General features: G+C 51.7%; 1 long non-coding RNA gene across 1 annotated transcript in view; it reads right to left on the reverse strand.

Annotated features, from left to right (window-relative positions):
• Positions 1-4,401: 4,401 nt before the first annotated feature.
• The window catches only part of LOC128322281 (uncharacterized), a 41,106-nt gene continuing 31,944 nt past the window's right edge, over positions 4,402-13,563 (reverse strand). The window contains exon 4 of the long non-coding RNA XR_008305645.1: positions 4,402-4,796. This is a non-coding gene — a long non-coding RNA (uncharacterized LOC128322281). The remainder of the gene's footprint in view (positions 4,797-13,563) is intronic.

Below are 13,563 nucleotides of genomic sequence, written 5' to 3' on the forward strand. Positions count from 1 at the left end.
CCCCCAACATACTACATTATACTTAGGTTTTTCCTCACAAGCGCCCGCCGCTGCCGCCAAGCCAGGCCACTGACTGGCCGCCAGGCACCAGCAAAGCAATGGGGGGGGCGCAGGCGGTGCGGAAGGGACCGCTCGTGGGGAAGGGGGCACCAACATGCTCCCTTGACTGCTGCAGCGCTGCTGCACTGAGCAGGAAACATTTGTATTAACAAAAAATTAATTTTTTTTAAAAAAAGAATTTGGTCATGGCGGCGCCCCCCATGTGACCAGAAAAGATGGCGCCCGGGGCACGTGCCCCCCCTGACCCCCCTATAGTTACGCCTCTGAGTTTAGGGAAAGTTTTTCTCCAAGTTTTTCTTACTGGAAAATAAAGCAAAGGGAACGCCAAAGGAGAAAAGGTGGGGAAGGAGAGAAAAGGTCAAACAAGTGGAATTTGGAAGCTGATACCGGTGGGTCAAAAAATAATCATCTATTATTATTTTAGGTTGGGAAAAGAAAAGTACCAGGTTTTTGTGTGGTGTTGAGTTGTTGTTTTTTTAATGGAAAGAGAGGAGAAGGCAGAAAATGGGGCGGTAACATAGGCGTTGCAGCTTGATGCTTCTTCTCCCCACACCCTGCAAATCCTTGGAAGTTGGGAAGCTGAGGAGAGGTGCAGAAGGAGGAGGCGGGGGGGGGGAGGTGACCTGAAGGGCTGGATGATGCACAGGAATGGGAAGCAGCTGCACAAAGGCCAGGCTTGGCCAAGACAGGCTGGGCGCAGGAGGCGGGGAAGCCTACCCACTGCGGCTGTGCCCGCTGCCACTGCCGCCTCACCGCCCAGACAAAGGTAAAGTCAAGCTCCTGCCGCTTTTCAGCTCCTTAATTCTTAAGAAGCAGAGCTTTCAGTTCAGGACAACTTCACAGAGAACATAAAAAAGACTCAGTGACCCGCTCTGGAAACTCCCTGCTTCCTGTCCAGCCCTGCTTTCGCCTGCCAATCTGCAGGCCTGAAGGACGGGAAATTTAAACATGTCATAGCTCAAAATGGAGACTGAGGAGAAAGACTTTGCTTGATTGCGAAGTGGAGGTAAGGAACATTTTCCGAATAACAAATCTTTCAGCTCCAAAATAAGGTAATTTCCATTCGGAAACAAAACTCTTTGGTTTTTAATTCTTTAGTTCGTTTTGTGCACAAAACACCTGAAAATGGCATTTTCGGGCACAAAACATCTTGTTGCCGAAATGTTTCGCACATCCCTACTCAACAGCATACTTTACCATATTGCCTGCCTGGAAAGACCAAGCACATTTGATCAAACTGTTACAGAGATAGAAGCAGCAGTGAAAAGCAGTAGGATTGGCACCAGGGGAAGGAAAGTGTCACCAGCTCAGCAGTGGACCAATAAATAGGATGGCTGCTTTGAGCCTTAGAGAGCAGAGATGTGCGAGCTGACTTGTAATTGAGCTTGCTCGCACTCAAACCGGCTTGGCTCAAAGGTGCAAGCCAAACTGAGGGAAGCTGGTCTGAGGGCAAGTTGAGCCAAGCACCTGCCTTGTGAGCTGGCTCAATGCAGATACTTGTAAAGGGGAACCCAGCAAAGGTTCCCCTTTGAACGTAAAGGACTAAATGCGCGGGGGGGGGGGGATGAAGGAAAAGGTAGCTGTTTAGTACTTTTTACCTTGGAAAATAAGCCACAGTGGGGACAGTCATGGTGGGGGCTCCTATCCCCCCCCCACCGGCCTCCCAAATGACTAGCCAGCCACACTGAAGACCTCGGACAGCAGAGGCAGTGCGGCTGCGGAGATGATGGAGGTAGCGACGGGGGCTCCTTCCAGCTCCCTGCTGGCCTCCCAAATGACCGGCCGGCCATAGTGAACTCTGGGAATCTGGAGGGATGGTTTGTGTTTAAATTCTCTTTGGACTGGTTTGTACAAAGGCCAAATCACTCTTTTCAAAATGCTAGGCTTTAGGCTGGAACCCCTAAGTTGGTATGTGGAGAAGACAGGGGATTTGTCTGCAGGTGAGCAGAACTAAGCAATTCTATCCAGCCTGAAACAGAACTACATTAACCATTTGCCTTATACCTTTATCGCAATAAAAGTTCCCAACTGTCCACTTCACCCTTTCATCATACTGTCACACTCTGGTGTGACTAAGAAGAACCAGAACTCAGCGATCTGGACAGAAGCAGGCTTGATTCTCAGTGGCTAGGATCACCCATGGCAGATAACAGGTTTTGCTCCTAGTAGCATCCCTAAGAGGAACCCTGTGCTTTCTCTTTTATAAGTAAATGCCACTCACTCACTTCTGTGGGGGAAAATAAACTGCTAAGCTTGAGGCTTTTGCTACAATGAGAGTAGAGCCAGCCCTTTCTTTATTCCTGAGACTTGCTGGCCAGGCCATCACTGGTACGGTAGGTATTCTATAAAAGTGGAATTTTCCAGGGATACTTGCAAGCTCCCCTCTGCAACTGTCTTGGATGGCTGGAAGGAAAAGCCAGTTTATGGACTGTATCTTACTCTACTCAGGGGCGCTCTTTGGACTGGACCTCTGGTCCCAGGTCCAGTCCTCCATGGGGGCAGGGCTCCAAATGTCCTCTGGGGGCCTAGGAAGGTGGGTAGCACAGTCCACGCTGCACTGCCACCAAGCAGCTGAGTGCACAGAGAGACCCGTGGCAGAGTCCCTGCCAGCCTGCCCTGATCTCTCTTCCGCGCAGTGCTGGGGGGCAGGGGGTATGGCAAAGTGTGGGCCACAGCAGCTGACCTTCCTGCCTGCCTCTGCCACAGATGCTTGTGGGGGGGGGAGCCACAAATTCTTTGAAACAACCATGCCAGGTGTTCAAGCGTGCCGGTGCAATTCGCAGAACTCCTACACATCGGCAGGGCAGTAATGGCTTGCTGTGCAGCTGCCAGCCAGCCCAACAGCCCACTGCTTGATCCAACCAGGCTCAGAGCGTGCGAGGCAGTGGAGCCTGCCCTGCAGCACCATCAGGCTGCATGCGCATGCACGCCTTGGAGAGAAGAGTCTGACACCGCCCGCTTTGTGTGCTGCTGGTTCCAGCACACACTCAGCAGGGACCATGTGTGCGTAGGCAAAAGAAAGATGGATAAGACAGGACAGCGAGCTTCATTTATTTTCGATTCTGATTCCCCTTTGTAAAACAGTAGTAAATGTCAATGCACACAAGCTCGTTAAAGTTACCCCACATGCAGTTTTAAAGGGAGAAATGTACTGGGGGGAGTGGAATTGGGTAATTTGAAACAAACCCACCCAGCCCCTCCACCATGCAGCCCATGGCCGATGCTGATCTGCAGCAGTTTATGGATTAGGGACAAACGTGCTACATTTCTCCCTTTCCACTCAATCCCAGGTCAATTAATACTTGCATCAAAGCTTTAGAGAATTATTTCCTTTTTGTTTTTATCTCCTGTGTACTTTTAAAGAGCAACCAACCTCCGCACACCACCTATTTTAATGATCTGTTGTAATCCTGGGTGGAACTTTTTTTTTTTACACTTTTTTTTTGGTAGGGAAGAGACGAACAGGATGATAACGGGGAGGAAAGAGACTAGGAGGCGGGTCTCAAGATCCGTGAGACCCGCTTTTGTAAAAACTGTGGGGAGAGAGGGCTAAGCCCACTCTCCCCACAGACGAGCAGGCAGAAAGCCCTAGGCGGCCGGATCGCACAGGGCATATTGGGGAGACCCCTGGAACTGGGAGGCGGCTTTTCGCCTCTCGGCCGGGGGTCTACTCATGAGCCTAAAAAGCAGGTTTGTTGGAGCGCTCGCTCTGCAAACCTGCTTTTTAGCAGGGGTTCTTGAGCGGGTTACCTGCTCAAGAACCACCGGGCTCAGCTGCGAGCCTGGTGGTTCTTACGACCAACAAAAATCGGGCTAGGCTCTCCTAGCCCAATTTTTCTTGATCGTGAGAATCGCTCCTAGGCTTTTTTTGTTGCGTGTGTTTTTCATGCACAATACATATAGTCTGCTGTGCACAGTTACAAGGGATCAAACCCCATTCCAATTAGTGAGATGACTCGGTGTGGAAGATAAAGCAGGTGACGTTGCTTTAAGAAAGGTCAAATAACAGCGACATTCCTCCTTTGCAGTGTGTGCGACCCACTCATGATCAGGCAGTAGCGGTACAGAGGGGCTCGTGGGGGGAGCTCTAAAGGCCTTTAGGTCCAGGCTCCAAAATTGCCTAGGTGAGCCACTGACTTTACTGTGACCATATAATGGAACTCAGCACAGTGCTATGGAGAGAAGGGCAAGATCAGTTCCCAGTGACTACCACTGCAGAATACAATATATGTGATCTGTGCAATATGTATCTGCACAAAGTTCTGTCTGTCCTCCCACCATATAATCTCACCCATCATGATGATGGACATTGTTCTAGTAATTATATATAGGACTCTGGTATACCTAAATGATCAATCAATTTTATTACAGCCATAGGCCATACAAAAGACATAAAAAAGCATTAAAACAAAATATTATACATAGTAAACAGAATAAAACAGAATAAAACAGTAAGCTCCTATGAATTAGACCTTAAACAGGTATACCTAAATGGAGGCCATGTAAATAGCATGTTGTGATGGATGAAGACATGGCTAGCTGGCCAACTCTTTTGTTAGGTAGATTGCTAGACAATAGCCCCAATGGCCCAGCCTGATGCTTCTTAAGTGGCATTAATGGCTCTGGAGAAGGATGTCAAGTAAGTCACCTATTCTTGACCGGAGATGAAGGGCTGGTGAGGTGTGTGGTGACTCTCTCTTTCCTTGCCCTCCTGCTTCAGTGGTTCACAGATATAGCTGTGAATGAGACAGAAAAGAGATTTTAGAAATAGGCCAGGCAGAAGCTAGCAGCACTTTTTATGGGGCAAGGTTACTCTCTGGGAACTTGATATACTGTAACTTGCTGCTGACTAATAAGAGTGTACTGCTATCGTGTAACTCCATCAAATGCCCAAGCTGTATATTTGGAAATATATCTTCCAGAGTTTATTTCCAAGTGTGGTGTTTTTGGTTAACCCATTCCTTGATCCAGGCCAGCTTTTGAAAGGGGCTTCAGTTATTTGTATTCCAGTCCTGGAGTAGAGGTGGGGCTAATAAACAGCCAGCAGCAAGAGCACTGAAGGCAGACTGCACTTGCCTCTCTGTAAATAATATCTATTTCCAGGGGCGTAGCAAGGTTGGAGTGGGCCCAGAGACAAGATTTTAAAATGGGCCCCCCCCAAAGTCCAGGGCCTCCGCACACCCCAGGCCCCCAAGGATTTAAGTCAGATATTCCAAAATAAGTATGCTGCCTGCAAATACATTTCACTGAATACACACACACACGTCACAATATATAGTGATATACATTGAGTACTATACATTTGTATTACTTTTAATGCCTAGAACACACTAGAAAGATGAATTATTAAAATGGGCCCCTCGCTGCAGATTAGCAAAGGAGACTTTCAACCATGCAGGGTGAGCCTATGTTTGTTTTCTCAGAATTCTGAACAAATTCAGTCAAGTTTGATTGCAGGAGGTTTTTCACAGGAGGCTTTTAAAGCCCTTTAAGACACATCTCCTCTGGAATGGAGGTGCTGCATTCACATGTTGGCCAGATTTACCCTGAAGTCCCTGCAAGTTATTGGGGAGCAGTTCACACACAAGAAAAATAAAATAAAAGCACCACACATGCTTCACAGTTCTCACTCAGACCTTCTGGGTTGCAAAACAACTTGAACATAAGTGCATTTATAAATGAATGAATGAATGAATAAAATTAATAAAATACTGTTCCAGAAGTTTTTGCAATTTTCTGCCATGAAACAAGCCACTTATAGGACTTTTTAGATAGTTTTTTTTAAGTCAGCAAATTTTCCAAGCTGTTTCAAAATAAATATTCAGAGACTTCTCGGTCCCTCCCCCCCCCATATCCAAGCCCTATGGCAAGCAGATCCCTATATATGGGGGGGGGGCGGGAAAGGTAACCACAAAAAGGAGTTCACACTCTACCTGGCAAATGCTGGTCTGGGTTAAGCAGGGCAGCAAGGGGTCTTCTGCTGCCGAGAACACTCTGGCTGCCTCCTCCTTCCTGGCTTGCTTGGGCCCTACTCGAGTTTAGGCTTCACTGCGGCCTACACGGAGGCCTCCGTGGAAGCCCCGCCCACCCGCCGATCAGCTGAGAGGCGGGAGAAAAGGAGCTCTTTGCAGCTTGCCTGCTGCTTGGATTGCGGGCCAGCAGAACAAGCAGGAGAGACGGCGAAGAGGGCAAGTGGCTGAGAGGCTATGGGGCTGGGCAGGGGGCAATGGGGAGTCACATGAGGTGCCCCTGGGGTGCCCCTCCAGGCAGTGGGGCCCCCAGACAACTGTCTCCCCTTGCCCTATCATTGTTACGCGCCTGTCTATTTCATTGAAGTTCTTCTCATGATTAGTGGGAAGAGCTTCTGGCGAGTCTGTGGGGAGAGCAGGCCTAGCAGCCCCCAGAAGCCCCAGGACATGAGCATGCGGGGCATTCTGGGGGACCCCTGATACCGGGAGGCTGCTTGTAGCCTCCCAGTTGGGGGTCTACTCATGTGTCGCCACATGCCACGATGGCACATGAGCAGGAAGATGAGGTTAATGGACCTCATTTAAGGGGAGGATGTTTTAGGCGGGCTAGCTGCCTTGGGAGCACCGGGCTTGCCCATGGGCCTGGTGGTTCCCACAATCACTAGAAAGCAGGCTAAGCTCCCTTAGCCCCCTTTCCAGTGATCGTGGGAATAGCCTCATTATAGTAATATTCCTGATTCCACTCCACTCTATTTCCCTTGTCATTTCCTTGGATTCTACACCAGACAAAGACACCGTAAGACTAGTAATCTCTCCTTCAAAGGAAACCAGAATCCAAATAGCACTACTCTCTTGGAACCTCTCACTACCTAGAGAAGTGGGGTTGAAAGGTACATAATATTTCCCCCTTTTATAGTAGAAGAATGGCTCACTGATCATCATACAGATGAGCAATTGTTCACAGTGAAAAATAAACGACATCTCTGATCCCAGCACAACAATAAACAGCCATTCTAGTTTTTAAAAAAATCTTAGCTTTGTTCTGGCTACTGATGCAGTGTAATTCTGGATAGTGTATTAGTATGAGAGCAATTTTCAGATGTTTAGTTACTACTTTATTTGTTTACTACATTTATATTCCACCCTTCCACCATTGCAACAGCCATTTGTGAGTTATTTGTCACAGAACCATTTCAGCCAAATTCAAGTGACAATTTTATACTTGTTAAGATAATTTATTTGGGGTGAGAGAAAGCAATGAGTGGAGCATATTGGCTGATTTCCTAACACTGCATGTATGCTTCAAACAAAAGCATACACACAGCACTAGCCTCCATGCTAGTCCCCATGCTACTGAAGCACAGGCACTCTTGCACAAGAGTGTAACTATTTCAGCACTTTCTTTGTACTCTGGATGGAAGCCCTCTTTTACAACAGAATAGATCTGTGGTTGAAGAATCTATTCTTTGGGGGCGTATTTCTTCAGGGATATATTTCCACTGTAACAGAATGCTTCTTGAGCACAAGGAGAGTTCTGACAAAGCTAGGGACATGGGAAGCTGCCCTATACTGAGTGGTCCATCTATCTCAATATTGTTTACACAGATTGGCAGCGGCTCCTCCAAGGTTGCAGGCAGAAATCTCTCTCAGCCCTATCTTGGAGGTGCCAGGGAAGGAACTTGGAACCTTCTGATGCTCTTCCCAGAGTGGCTCCACCCCCTAAGGGGAATATCTTACAGCGCTCCCATTCATATGCAACTAGGGCAGACCCTGCTTAGCAAAGGGGACAAGTCATGCTTGCTACCACAAGACCAGTTCTCTTCCCTTTGCACAGGAGTGGCCGTGCTTCGGAAGTGTGGGTCTAGAATGGGAATAGCACTGCATGTGTGCTGTTGTTTGAAGTCTTCATGCAGTCTTAGTCAGGACATCAGCCACTGTTTTTATGTGTCCATTTAGCAATTGCTTCCAGAGAGCAGCAACAAAGCTGAGCAAAAGGAGGGGAAGGAATTGGTTATGCTGCAGAAGAGATCTGGATTTTGTGTTGTTCTGAAGAAGGGTTGGTTACCTTTTGCGGAGGAGTTGGAGCTGACATCAATTTGTTCCATTAAGTAGCAGGGGGGCATACAAGAAAATAATAATAACACAGGGAATATGGGTGTCTGGCCACACCGGCCACCCTTACCATTCAGGGCGAGGGCGGCCGTCTGTCCGATGCTGCGGGAGGGGATGGCGAGCCAGTGGAGGAGGAAGACGGCACGCCGACGGGACCCTCTGGCCGCCCAGTCCCCCCGCTGAATGGTGCTCCCAGCAGGGAAATGACATCAGGGAGAGCTTCGAGGGAGGCATGCAGGAATGATGTCATTGGCACACATCCTGAGGGGAGGAGGCTCAGAAGGGAGGAGGCAGGAACACAGCGGTTGATGGGGAGCACAGCTGCCAGGGATCATGGGTTAATAAAGAGGGGCGTTGGCCCCCTAATTGGGGATGGCACAGCTTGCGAGGGGGCATTTAAGGAGCTGGTCAGGGGTGAGTGGCTGGCGAATGGCGAGTGCTGGGTCCTCCGGAGAGAGGCCAGTACAAGGAACAAACAGCTTGGGGCAGAGGAGACCCAGGATGGCGTTTTTAGCCCCTCTTCATCTCTGCTCTGAGGCTGGCCCCTAGGGATGTGCGGTTCGGTTCGGATCCGGACCGGTTCGTCCGAACCGGTCCGGATCTGGCGGCTCGATCCCGGACCGAATCGGGCCCTCCCGGGGACCGAGCCGGACCGAATTCGAGCCGGTTCGGTACCGAACCGGCTCGGGTTTCCCGAACCGGTTCGGGAACGAAATTGAGTCTCTGGAGTGTCTCTTTAAAGTTCCAAGTGTGTCCTCCATTTTGTGTCTCCTTCCCGAAACTTTTGCTCCTCCTTGCATCCATTTTGTGATGCTATTTCCAGGCATTGTATTGGCTGCGCTATTGATCCTTGATTGGCCAGAATGAGTCCTTTGGTCTGGTAGGCTGCTTGGCTGTTGCACTGTTGAGAGCTGGCACCCTGTTGGCCGTGGGGGGAGTGCAAAGGTGGGGGCTCCCAAAGGAGGGAATTTCAAACCTATATAAACCCAAGCCTCTTCTCTGGAAACTTCTCTTGGCTGCAGTTGTGGGATCATCTCTGAGACCTGCTTGCCCTTTGCTGGCTGCTCTGGTGTCTCTGTGAGTCCTGACTGTGTCCTGTGTCTCTCTGTGTGTGCTCTGTCTAATCCTTTGTCCACCTGCCCTTTGTGACTCTCTGTGTGTCTCCTCTCTCTGTCTGTCTCTTGTCTGTATACTGTGTGTTACTTCACTTTACTTTCTTCTTAATTTCCCCCAATTTTCCCTGTTCCTTGTCTGTCTGCTTTTCTCCCCCCTCCCCCCTTTCCCTTCTCATCCTTTGGGCCTACCCTCCCCCTCCCCCACTCCCACCCACTGCATCCTCATTGCTTTAAATCTTCTTCCATTAATTATTGCTCTTTGTCCTGCCTTGTTTTTGTCCAACTTTTTGATTTTCACATTGCATTCCATTGGTTTCATTTATATATTGCTTGCTGGTTTTGCTTAAATTGTACCATTTTGTTTGTTTCTGCTGACTGCTGCTGCCCTGCGAGTTGGTTCCCTGAATCCCTCCCCCCCACCCCCAGAGGATTCTGTTGTTGTTTCTTGTTGTCCCATATAATCAGTTTTGGTTCCCTGCTCCAAACTTGCCCCTCCAAGTCCAACCACACCCCACCCCAACCCCACCCCATCCAGCCTTCTCCCAAGTTTGCTGCTGCCAAACAGAGTCCAGTTTTCTTTGCTTGCAGTTCCACTTATTCATTTGCTATTATTAATTTGCAGCAATTGTGGTTTCATTGTCTCTGTTCACTTAGTGGCCCCCCTCAGAGTCTGTGTTTGGTTCCCCCTCCCCACACCCCCACACCCAAGTTTTTTCTGCTGGTTATAGTCTTTCTTTTCATTTTTTTTTTAAACTTCTGGCTTGTGTTCTCTTGATATATATTGCTTTATATATTTTGCTACCCTCCTCCTCCTCCTCCCCCCTGCCTGCCCCCCCACCCTCCCTCCTCCCAGACCCTAGCCCAGGCCCAGCTCCTCCCCCAACCACCCCATCCAGCCTAATCGCTGCTGCTGCCCGAGTTGTTCCAGTTTCTCCTTTGCTGTTTGTTGTTGCCCCCTCCCCATCCCCCCAACACCCCTCTGCCACACACTAGCCCCCAACCACACACACCCTCTCTGCTCCCCCCACCCCACCTCTTTTCCTCCTTGCCCCTGACTCTCTCCACTTACCCCAGGGCCCCTGCCACACACTAGCCCCAACCACACACACCCTCTCTGCTCCCCCCACCCCACCTCTTTTTCTCCTTGCCCCCGACTCTCTCCACTTACCCCAGGCCCCCTGCCACACACTAGCCCCAACCACACACACCCTCTCTGCTCCCCCCACCCCACCTCTTTTCCTCCTTGCCCCTGACTCTCTCCACTTACCCCAGGCCCCCTGCCACACACTAGCCCCAACCACACACACCCTCTCTGCTCCCCCCACCCCACCTCTTTTCCTCCTTGCCCCTGACTCTCTCCACTTACCCCAGGCCCCCTACCACACACTAGCCCCAACCACACAACCCTCTCTGCTCCCCCCACCCCACCTCTTTTCCTCCTTGCCCCCGACTCTCTCCACTTACCCCAGGCCCCCTGCCACACACTAGCCCCCAACCACACACACCCTCTCTGCTCCCCCCACCTCTTTGGACCGCTGCTACTGCTGTGTCCTCCCCCCACACCTGAATCCCCCCTCCCTGCTGCGCTGCGCTTCTCCTCTCTCCTCTTTCTCTCTATCATCTCTCTTTCTCCTCTCTCTCTCTTTCTTTTCTCTCTCTCTCCTCTCTTTCTCTTTGTCCCTGCCCCCCCTCTCTTTTCTCTCTCTCTTAGTCTTTTCTCTCTCTGCTCCCCTTCACTTTCCACCTCCTCTCCCACAGCTGCAGCCGCACACAGTAGCCTACCCACCTGGCGGCTGCCATCGGTTTTTTTTTTCTTTTTATAGTTTTTGGTTGATTTTGTCTCTGCTTGGGGGTGAGTTGTGCGACACAAATAGTGTTGTCTCCTCACTTCTGCCCCTCCATCGTTGTTGAACTACCCCGGTTGCCTGTGTGCCTCGTGCGGCCGCCCTGCTGTGTCTCAGCCCAGGGTGGCTGGCTGGCGGCGGCGAATCCGTGACCAGCAGTGAGCGGCAGGAGAAGGACCGGAAGAAGAGGGGTTAGTGCGTGTGCGATTGTGCACCTTTTGTTGCCCTTTTCTCTCCCTAGCTGGCGGTTTTAAATAGGGACACCCCTATTCTGAAATGCATTTGGGTGTGGGGAGGAGGGAGGGAACCTTGGAGAGGAGATGTACTGTTGTAAAACTTGTGTCTTCATGCCCATGCCCAGTAAAGAAATTGCTGCTGTGTGTTGCGTTGCATTGCATGCGTCTTGCAGGTGGTTTTTGAACAGGTGCCTTCCAGAGTGCTTCCTTGCCTCTGGGGCAGTCTGAGTGGGGTCCAGGGTTCTGATGCGATGCTGCCACTACATGCTGGGCCCATGCCATGCCAGAGTGCTTCCTTGCCTCTGGGGCAGTCTGAGTGGGGTCCTGGCTGGGCTCTGATGCTGCCACTACATGCTGGGCCAATACACACGTATGATGATGATCATGATGTTCAATCCATGAGGCTGCCATCAAGTGTTTGCTGCTGCTTGCTTGCCATGGCATTGGGCGGGCAGAGTCACAGAGTGGGTGGGTTCAACCTCTGTGTTGGTGTGACTGGGTTCTGGTTTTGGTTGTGTGCAATTCAGAGTCACTAAATAGGCTGCATTGAGTTTGATGCTCCCCCCACAGGAGCATTACTTGAGAACCACCCCCCAGAACCCACACTTTGTGTTCCAGTTCACTAAATAAGGGTTTCCTCCTTTGATCTTCAGGTTCCCAAGCGTTGACTGCATCCCTCCCCCACCCCCGGTAGGTGCTGTGCCCTCCCCCCATCCACTCTCCCCCCCCCAAAAAGCTAAAAACTTGCCACCCACACCACAACTACTCCACCCAACTGCCCGTGCCACCCTCCCACACCGGGGTTCCACCCTTTAACCCCCTATTTTTCTAAAAAAAAAACCCTCCCAGACCCATCTCCCCAATTGGCTTGGTGGTTGACTCCCAAATTCAAAAAGGACACCCTCCCCCTCACTTCGATTGGCTTCCCCCCCCATATCAAAAAGTCTTCCTTTCCCCCCAATTGGCTTCCTTTTTTGAAAACAAACTTCCCCCCCGCCGCCTCCAAATCAGCTGCCTTTTTTTTGGCCCCTAAGCCCCTCCAAATTATTTTTCTGACCCTCTCTGGCCTTCCTCCTAAAGTCTCCCTCCTTCTGACCTAGCAGCATGTCTGAGCGCCGTGTGGCGGGCAGGGCTCGCTCAAGGATGGCAGGCAGAGGTGGGAGAGGCCAGGTGCGGGGTGCGCCTGCGGCACGGGGAGGGAGAGGACGCGGGGAGCCTGAGGACACCCCAGTTCTCCCCATTGGAGAATTCTTTGCTCCGGCCCCATCTTTGGTGCGCAGGATTCAGTTCCCCACGCCTGCTGCCTCCAATCGCGGCAGAGGCAGAGGCACCGTTAGGGCTGTGGCGGGTCCCTCCTCGCCGGCGGCACCAGGTGCTGCTGAGCTACCGCCAGTTGTTGAGGTGGAGGAGACTGTGGAGTTGGAAGAGCAGGTAGAGGGCGGTGAGGACCGTGCGGCTGGCAGCGATGCAGCCAGGTTCTCCCTCCCTCTGGGGCCCCTTCCCCCTATCCTTTCGCCGCTCAGTGGGGCCCCCCCTCGTGAAGCCCGACACTCTGGTGGGGAGCAGTCTGGCGAGGTGGTGGAGGAGAGGCCTGCCTCTCCGATGCCAGTTGAGCCGGGCCCTTCCTCCGCTGTGGAGGGCGGAAGGGGCGGGTTGGGTGGCAGCAGTGGGCAGGCAGCGGCGGCCGCCCCCCCCTAGGACTGCAGCCACCCTGCGAGAAACGGCCTAGGACGGCGCCCAGGGCGCAGGAGGCCAAGGGCAGTGGTGTATGGGTGCATTTTGAGGTCCCTCAAGATGCCCCATTCCACGCCCGCTGTGTCCACTGCAGGATGCTTGTCAGCCGTGGAAGGGACCCTGCGCACCTGGGTACGACGCCTATGTGGAGACACCTAGAGCGTCACCACCCAGGTCTCAGGGGACAGGCTGGCAGCGCTAGTGCGCCTTGTGCATCTGCCACTAGGGCGGGCAGCGGCAGTGTGCCAGCCAGCAGGCAGGCTACACTGCCCGTCCAGCGGTGGACGCAGTCCTCGGGCAGCCAGCGTATTGTTCGCGTGGACCATCATCACCTCACCCGCCTCATAGGGGAGATGATTTCCACCGATGACCAGCCGTTTCAGGTGGTCGAGAACAACGGCTTCCGCCGTATTCTCCAATACCTGGCTCCCGAATACGTCATCCCCTCAAGGACGACGTTCAGCCGGAACGTGGTCCCCTCCCTGTACCGCTG

Source organism: Hemicordylus capensis, chromosome 4 (assembly GCF_027244095.1).
Source record: "Hemicordylus capensis ecotype Gifberg chromosome 4, rHemCap1.1.pri, whole genome shotgun sequence".
Taxonomy (NCBI): domain Eukaryota; kingdom Metazoa; phylum Chordata; class Lepidosauria; order Squamata; family Cordylidae; genus Hemicordylus; species Hemicordylus capensis.